Below are 8,796 nucleotides of genomic sequence, written 5' to 3'. Positions count from 1 at the left end.
GAGAGACAGACTGACGAATGAGGATATAAAGGAGCATTGTGGTGTGGATGTGGATGTAATAGGAAGCGTTATGAGGAACACACTGAGGTGGTTTGGCCATGTGGAGAGGATGGAGGGTGAGAGACTGACGAAGAGAGTGTATGTGAGTGAGGTGGAGGGGGGAAGAGGGAGGGGGAGGCCGAGGATGAGATGAGGGATGGAGTGGAGAGGTATATGAGAGAGGGGGGTGTGAGTTGGGAGCAGGGCAGTGAAATGGCGGGGGACAGGGCGAAGTGGAGGCGATTTGTTTGTGGCCACCCCAAATGGGTTTGAGGCATCTGGCAATAGATAGATAGATAGATAGCAGTGAGTAGGGGCACTCACCATACACTCACTTGATGTATTGCTGCTCTCAGGTATCTGCCCTTTCCTCTCCTCCATCCTTCTTTCCTTCCATCCTCTTCTGTCTTTCTTTCTTAATTCTTTCCTCATGTTTCTGCCTGCGGGTGACTTTTCTCTCCATCTTCTGTCTTCCTTTCCTTCATTCTTTCCTCTTCCTTCTACCTGTGGGTGACTCCACACTGAGTGACAAGCCAAATGGTTTCCTGTACACCAGGAAACCATTTACTATGCTGAGTGGCAACCATATAACCAAATTTTGGCGCCTGGTGGTTTAGTGAGTAAGTACGGCATTCCAATCGGATTGAGCCGGTGAAGGTTTATATCTAAGGGGTGGTTGGGGTATATTGCTCACATAATGCCACTCAGGGATGAGTGAGGCTGGTCACTCCCATCTTAAATTTCAGGACCAACTTGCCTAGCCCTGGGCTCTTACACTCCTCATGGGATGATGTAGGATTGGATGATGATGATGAATGATGACATGAGTGTTCAGTCAAGGGATTCAAGTTAGCAAAGGAATGCATCACCAGTCTTTTGTCAATCAGTGCTTCAGGAATCTGTGGACTGAAACCACTGGTGATTCATTGTGCAAAGTGTCTGTGGGCATACAGAAGTGAGGATACAGGTCACATCAACAGCTGATGGATGCAACACAAGAAGTGAGTGAATGAGTAGTACGAGAGGTTTGGATTGGTTTGAGAACATGTTCTTTAAAGATTACAAGGAGTTCTGCATAAGATTCAAGATCCAGATCTTGCTTCTGCTAAGTAATGCACTTGGACATTCACAGCATCGTAAGGGATGGCATGGGGATGTTTAGGTGGTATTTTTGCTACCAAATAGAGTGTTGTTGCTACAACTGCTGAACAAAGAAAGTATCAGTAGTTTAAAAACAGAATAGTCAACATTATTATCATTATCGTCCCATCATCTCCAATGCACTGCTCCCTTCTAGGATCTGCGAACACAGGATAGCCATGATAAGACTGCCTCCAGGCCGCTTTATCCTCACCTACCTCTCTCGCTTTCTTAGGCACTTCTCATCCTCTTCTTTCCCTCATCAGTATACTGTCTCACTCTTCCTCCAAACCACATTAGGTTTGCTTCTACCAGTATTACATTATATCTAACTTTCACAAACATTCTTTGGGCTCATATATATCTACATTTCGCTTTGTTTATATAGGTTCCAACATGCTTGCATGCATCGGCCTTGGTCACCTGATGGTGGCTTACCACCTACTTAATCTCCTGACAGCCTTCCTGTCCAGTCACTTATCCCTGAGGTTATACTCTTTGACCTCGTCAAAGTTCTTTTTCAGTCTAGCCCTCACAGCCCTATCCTCAGTGTTAACACTTCTCACTTTCTGCATCTGATTGTCATCCTCCATCCTCTCCACATACCCAAACCATCTCAGTCTACATTTCCTCATCACAACACCAATACACCCCAGTCCCATCCTTCCTCTTAATTCTTCCATTGTAAACCTAGCCTCCCCAGGCCTCTCATTCAAGGATGCACTGCACATCCACCTAATCAGTGTCATTTCTGTATGTTTGAGCCTGCAATTATCCTCTTCCTTTACTTTCCAGGTCTCACTACTGTACAGCATTACACTCCTAACACATGCTGCATACAGAGATCTCTTAGCATGAAGGGAAAGCCTTCTCAGTGTCAAGAGAGGCAACAGCTCTGTAAACTTCTTCCAACCACTCTTCATTCTAGCCACAGAGCTAGCACCAGTCCCACCTCCAGCACATAACATATCTCCCAAGTGACGAAACTTTTCCTCACACTCGAGAGATCTGCCCTTTCACACCTGACAGTCCCCACATGTTCTCCCCAACACACCACACACATGAAGTCAGCATTTTTTCACAGTCTACCTCTGTTACCACTTCATCACTTATGCACCCACTTATTACAAACACTTAACGAAGATGGAATTACTTCCCACATCCTTGTGGCAAACCTCACATGGCTACTCTTCCTCCTCTTTGACAGCACTGCCACCAACCCTAGATACCGTCACCTTTGTTTTATCTGCATTTACTTTCAAACCCTTGTGCTTCATACCGTCTCTCCTCATCCTAAATCTTTCCTTCGCTTCCTTTTCCTTCTCTGCAATCAGCACCAAATCATTGATATACATCCCCCACTGGAGTCCATTTCTGAAGTCATGTGAGATGGCATTAGGCACCATGATAAACAATGGGCTCAAAGCTGACTCCTGATGCACACTGATGTTCATGGAAAACTCATCACTCAAATCTCCATTCACTCTCACCTGGATGTGAGCACCCACATACATGGCCATAACCACTAACCAGCCACTCCTTGATCCCAAACTTTCTCATTGCCCATTTCACCACCTTCATAGGGACTCTGTCAAAGGCCTTCTCCAAATCGACAGAAACAAAGTACAGATCCCATTTTTTCCCTATATATTGTTGCTGAAGCTGTTGAACAATGAACATGGCATCAGTGGTCCATAATCTATCTATCTATTGCCAGACGCCTCAATCCCGTTTGGGGTGGCCACAAACAAATCGTCTCCAAATCGCCCTGTCCCCCGCCATTTCACTGCCCCGCTCCGAACTCACACCCCCCTCTCTCGTATACCTCTCCACCCCATCCCTCCATCTCATAATGCCTGGCATAAACCCAAATTGCATCTCATCAGTATCCACTCTTTCCTTTATCATACTTTCTAGAACACTTTACATTAACTTCATTATTTGGTCCAAAAGTTTTATGCCTCTATAAGTTCCCCTTTCAAAGGCATCAGTCTTCGCCTTGTACACATTTACAGTCACATTCTTCAGCCAATCACGTGGGACATCACATATATTATCATATTTTTAAAATCAGTAACTAACCCCAGTCCTATATCCTGAGGCCATCATTTCAACACTCAACCCAGACACACCTGCCACCTTCCACACGTGCATCCTGCCTAATGCCCCCCTCACAGTAGGAGCACCAATCATTGTCCAAGGGCAAACACCAGATATATTGGCTCCAAACCTTCCCTGTTCTAGTCAGACTCCTCATTCAACAATGAACTAGAATGCTCTTTCCAAGCATCTTTAATATCCTCACTGTTCACCACTACCTTTCCTTCATCATTCTTCATACACAGCCCCTCTTGTTTCCTTGTGCATTGTTATCATGGGGGGGGGGGAGGACTTCGCAGATGTTGGTTGAGACAATGTGTGGGGGAGCCATAGCAGGGTACCATAATGAACTCCATAGTGTGTAGATGTTTGGTTGCTAGGTGGATGCCACACTTGTGTCTCCATTCTCCCCTGCCCTCTCTCCTCTCCTTGGGTCCCTGTCGTTGTCGCAACTAATTTATCTTTTCTTCTATTGTTGCTTCTTTCCTTTTCTCCTGTCCTCTGTATTCTGTTTTTGGCTTTAAATAGACTGGAATTTTCCATCCATCCATCATCCAATCCTCCATTGCTCCATGAGGAGCGTAGGAGCCTGGGACTAGGCAAATGGTCCTGACATTTAAGATGTGAGTGACCAGCCTCACTCATCCCTGAGTGGCATTACATGAGCAATCAACCCCAACCACCCCTTGGATATAAACCTTCACCGGCTCAATCCAATTGTAGCGCAATAATTACCCACTAAACCACCAGGTGCCAAAATTTGGTTATATGGTTCCCACCCAGCATATTAAATGGTTTCCTGGTGTCACCCACAGGCAGAAGGAAGAAGAAAGAATGAAGGCAAGAAAGACAGAAGAGGGAGTGTAAAGTTACCCATAGGCAGAAGGACAAGGGAAGAATGAAGGAAAGAAGGATGGAGGAGAAGAAAGGTCAGACACTCAACAGCAGCACTACATCGAGTGAGTGGATGGTGAATTTTCCACATTCATCAAAATTCTCACCAGCGACCTTTACTAAGTTGCAACAAGAAGAACTAGGCTGTGCCCGTGAGCTATTGGTCTGGCCAATTATAGGGATCATGGTGTGTGGACCTCTGCAGAGAACTGCTGCTGAGCTGCAGCTTTCAGATCCGGGGATGCTGTTGCTTAGTGGTAAGACTCTGGCAATAGCTGGTGGCCCATCATTGTGCTAGGAGACTTTCCTCATCCACTTGGTGTTGCTGTCCTTTCTTGGGTAGTGTAGGGAGTGCATGTTTGGACCTTGATCCCTACTTAGGCTATTGGCCTTGCCTCTGGACTCTGGGTTCTTCCCAAACAATCCTTTTTTTTCAACAATCGTAATGATCCTTTTTCTTCTCAAAGGAAATTATGGAAATTGTTTCTAGTTCCCCCTCCCTGGTTCTGCAGATTTCTTGCCCCTGATGGTGAGCTTGGCTTCTCTTCCTGGTACTTCTTTGACTCTTTCCACTGTTTCTCTACCTGTTTCATCCTGCTTAACTATGCCATCGCCTGCCTCACAGTCCCTTCCATGTACTACTCTGTCCACCTGTTCATCTTCTATAGTAAGTTTTGGACTTCATCTGCCTCTGCCCCCTCCTCCATCTACCTGTCGTTTCTTCAGCTTCCATGTGCTGTTCTCATACTGCTTCCTGACTCAGTAACCCTGTCTTGGCCACCTCTCTTTTAGGGCCCCAGACCTGGTCTCAATATTTTAACATCAGTTCTCAAACAGATAACCTCTCGCTTCACCTCTCATTGTTACGACAAGTAGGCTCCGATATTACAATCTCCGCACCATCCAATGGCTCTCATCTACTCAGAATACACAGTGCAGCTCAAGCAGAAAGAGTCATGTCATTAGTTGACCCATCAAGCAATCCAGTCTCAGTCTCTCCAGATGTACAATTGAATTCAGCAACAAGCACTGTCCAGCTTCCCTCTTTCTTGTCTTTTGGAAGTAGAAGCTTCACTGACTGCACAGAAGACATCAAATTCATTCTCTCTGAATAAATCACCTGATCCTTTCAGTCCAATGCAATACAATCCCTCCCCAAGGATGCTGCCAGCCAGCATTGTCAAAATAGTATTTCAATTCCAAGATCTTCCCGCCTCCGTTATTGTTTAAGGCACAGTCCTGTCTGTTAAAGTATATGTTCCTCCCTCTTGTCAATGCACTTCCTGCTGGCATTTTGGTCATCCAGCAAAGTACTGCTGGCCACAGGCTGTTTGCCCCAACTGTCCACAAGCTGGACACTCGGCATCCACTTGTGTATTGACCTTCCAGTCCTGTCTGAACTGCAGGGAACATCATAGTCTCTTACAGAAAATGCCCTACTTACAGTATATTTTTGAAGCCGAAGTGTCCCACATTTGGTGAAAACAGAGTTTACCCTCCGAGAAGCCCCTCAACAAGCACATCACTTGGGGCATTCCCCTGGCCCAACCCACTCCTATGTCACAGGTTTCAAGCTCATCCAGTGTCTCTGCTTCTGTACCTCACTCAGATTCTTTTGCTTCTCTTGTCTCATCCTGATTCCTCTTCCTCCTTTCCCTCCCTTCCTAGTTCTGCTCCCTTCATCCCACCTCCTTCCCATACAGTATACTCCCGCTCTTCTCCTCCCTCAACTTCTCCCCTAGCTAACAAATGTAAATGTGCTGTTGTATCCTCTTCATCTCATATTCTTGGTCTCTTCCCCCCCTTCCTCTACTGCCCAGTCTATCCAGTGTTCCCCCTCCTCCAAACAACAGCGTCATAAGGCTATGTCACTAGCTCGCACTCAACCTTTGTCCTCTCCTATGGAAGCAGAATCCCTGCAAAGTATCATTTATCTTCACCTTACCTCCTTCTGGCCTATCCTTGTCACTGCAGAAATACATTCCTCCCCTTCCCCATCTTCTCCCACTCCCAGTTCTCCTACCTCTTGTGAACCTTCCCTCCCATACTTTCTACCTCTCCTGTGCCTCCCCTTCTCCTTTCTTCTGTTTTCCAGACCTCCTCCATTCAACCATCTGCCTCCTCTATGATCACTATGCCTTCCCTGTCTTCTCTGATCTCTTCTGTTCTTGATTTACCTATGCTTCCTGGATATCTCTCTCCCTCAGTGCCACTTAAACACTTCTCTACACTCCTCTTGCACACTTGATTCTCCATAGTCATGTGCACCTCTCTCTGAGGTGGGAGATATTAGAGGCTCCCGTACCCATCATACGGACCTTCGTTTTCTTATTTCCTCCTGTAACCTTTTTTCGTAGGTCCCTGGTTCCTAGTCCTGGCTGTAATTTTCCTGGATTCCCTCCTTCCTTGATGACATTGCCCTCCCATATCTGCAGTGATGTCCACTTTGAAACTCTTCCTATTTCTTCTCCTGTCACTTACACTGCTTCTGCTTATGTCTTTCTCCCGTCACTGGATTGCTGTTAGCTCTTTGTATTTCTCTCCTGTTGTCCCTCTTGATTTTCCTAACTCATTCCTTTTCTCATTCCTTCCTCAGTCCCTTCCACGTCTGATTCTTCTTCTTGGTGACTCTCAGTTGCTGGCAGGCTCCCCACCTGTGGGGTAAGATTCTGTGATCACCAGAGAGAGATGCTCATTAGAACAGCTTCTTTCTTCTCAAGATCTCATCATCCTTAACACTTACACCCCTACTCACTTCTTTGGATCCTCCATGCTTTATTCCCCTCTCTTGTTTGGATCTCTCCCTTTTGCTAACCTTCAGTTTTCTTTCCCCCATTTTCTTTGGTTGAGTATTAGAAGACTTAATTTTTTAAGCAATCACTTCCCCATCAAGGACTCTCTCTGCCTCTTCATCACGTCTCTCTCCCTTGTCGCCCTTGTTGGCAATTCCATGCTGGTGACTGAGAGTTATTTTCATCCCTTACAGTTGCCCCCTCTTCCTCCTTTTCGTCTTTTTCGGTCTCCATAAGATATGTTGTCCTTGTTCCTTGTTATGGTTTTAAGTGCCGCTCTCACTGCCATTTCCCCTGATACATGACCGTCTGCTGCCAAATGTGTTCCCTGGTGGACTCCTACTTGTTTGCAATCTCCGTGGTGAAATGTGCCACCTGGAAAAGCTTTTCATCGTATTGGCACAGTCCACCTCTTGATCAGATTCTCGTAGCCTCCTCATATATTTTCGCCAAGCTCCCACTGTCTTCCGTTATACCATCTGTCAGGCAAAACGTTCTAGTTGGAGGGATTATGTTTCTTCTGTTTCTGAAAATACAGGGCTGTATTTGCAGCAGTTTGGTCCCAACTTCGTAGGGTTATCAAGCAAACGTATCCCACCCCAAGCCCAGGTTCTTCATATTGATGGACAGTCTGTAGCTGATGCATCACTAGTTGCAGATGCCTTAGGTAATTCATTTGTCTTATTAGTAGTGGGTCTCATCTCTCTCCAGAATTTCATACATCACCTTAAATCTGATTCTGAACTTGTACCAATTTTTTTTAAGTTGTCAGCTTAGGGAGTTCTTAATGTTCCCTTCTTTCTTTGTGAATTGTCATCCTCCACTCCTAAATCCTGTAAAAATTCAAGTGAAGTTGACTTGATGGTGTTCATTACACTATGTTAAAACATCACACCCCACAAGCCACATCCTTTTCTTGGCCTGTTATAATTAATTTTGGACTGAAGGCTTTTTTTCCTTCTGATTGGCTCTATTGCGATCATCCCGTTCCCCTTGAAGATTACTGTCCCATAGCCCTGACCAGCTGTTTATGTAAACTGCTTTAATGGATGGTTAATAAATTAATCATGTGGCACCTTGAACTCCCGTATTCTCCCTTCCCCCTGATAATTTAGGTATCGCAAAGCATGCAGCACCTTAGATCCTCTTTCTCAAACTTGGAATATTTTATCTGCTCTGCTTTTTCACGCTTCCAGTCAGTCATTGCCATCTTTTATGTTTTAGAAAAAGGCCTATGATATAGCATGGAGGTATAATTGTCTTCGTTGTCTTTGTTCCCCTGATCTGCATGGTAATCCTTCTCTGAGTGTTTTCCCTTCTAAAATTTTCTTACTTTCTGAACCTTTCCATATCTAAGGAGACCACCTTTCCCATCTCTTTCCCCAGCATGAAGTTGTCCCCCAAGGCTGCATCCTTAATACTACTATTTTTATTGTAGCAATAAATGGCATCGTCTCCTTCTCTTACCCCCGTTGTGTTTCCGGCCTCTCTGTATGTTGATGATTTAGCTTATTTACACTGCAGATTCAGATCTGCCTTGGCTGCAATCCCTTCTTCAGTCCACCATCAATGCTGCCTCCACATGGGCTACTACTCATGGTTTTCATTTTTCTATCTCTAAATCCTGTATGCGGTAACTTTTACTCATTTTAAGCGAATCCATACCACAGCCTTCTCTTTCCTTTACTGTACAGGATATAACATCCCTCTTCCCTACCTATCCTTTGCCACATTTCTTGGCCTTACATTTGACTCTCGGTTAAATTGGAATGCACATATCTCTTTTCCTCAAGTCTTCTACTCTTCACTGTCTTTGTTTGCTGCAAATGCT

The sequence above is a fragment of the Coenobita brevimanus genome, chromosome 101 (genome assembly GCF_032717465.1).
Source record: "Coenobita brevimanus isolate Jiangsu-jjx chromosome 101, ASM3271746v2, whole genome shotgun sequence".
Classification (NCBI taxonomy): Eukaryota; Metazoa; Arthropoda; class Malacostraca; order Decapoda; family Coenobitidae; genus Coenobita; species Coenobita brevimanus.
The sequence above is the reverse complement of the archived record's forward strand: the minus strand, read 5'-3'. Positions refer to the sequence as shown.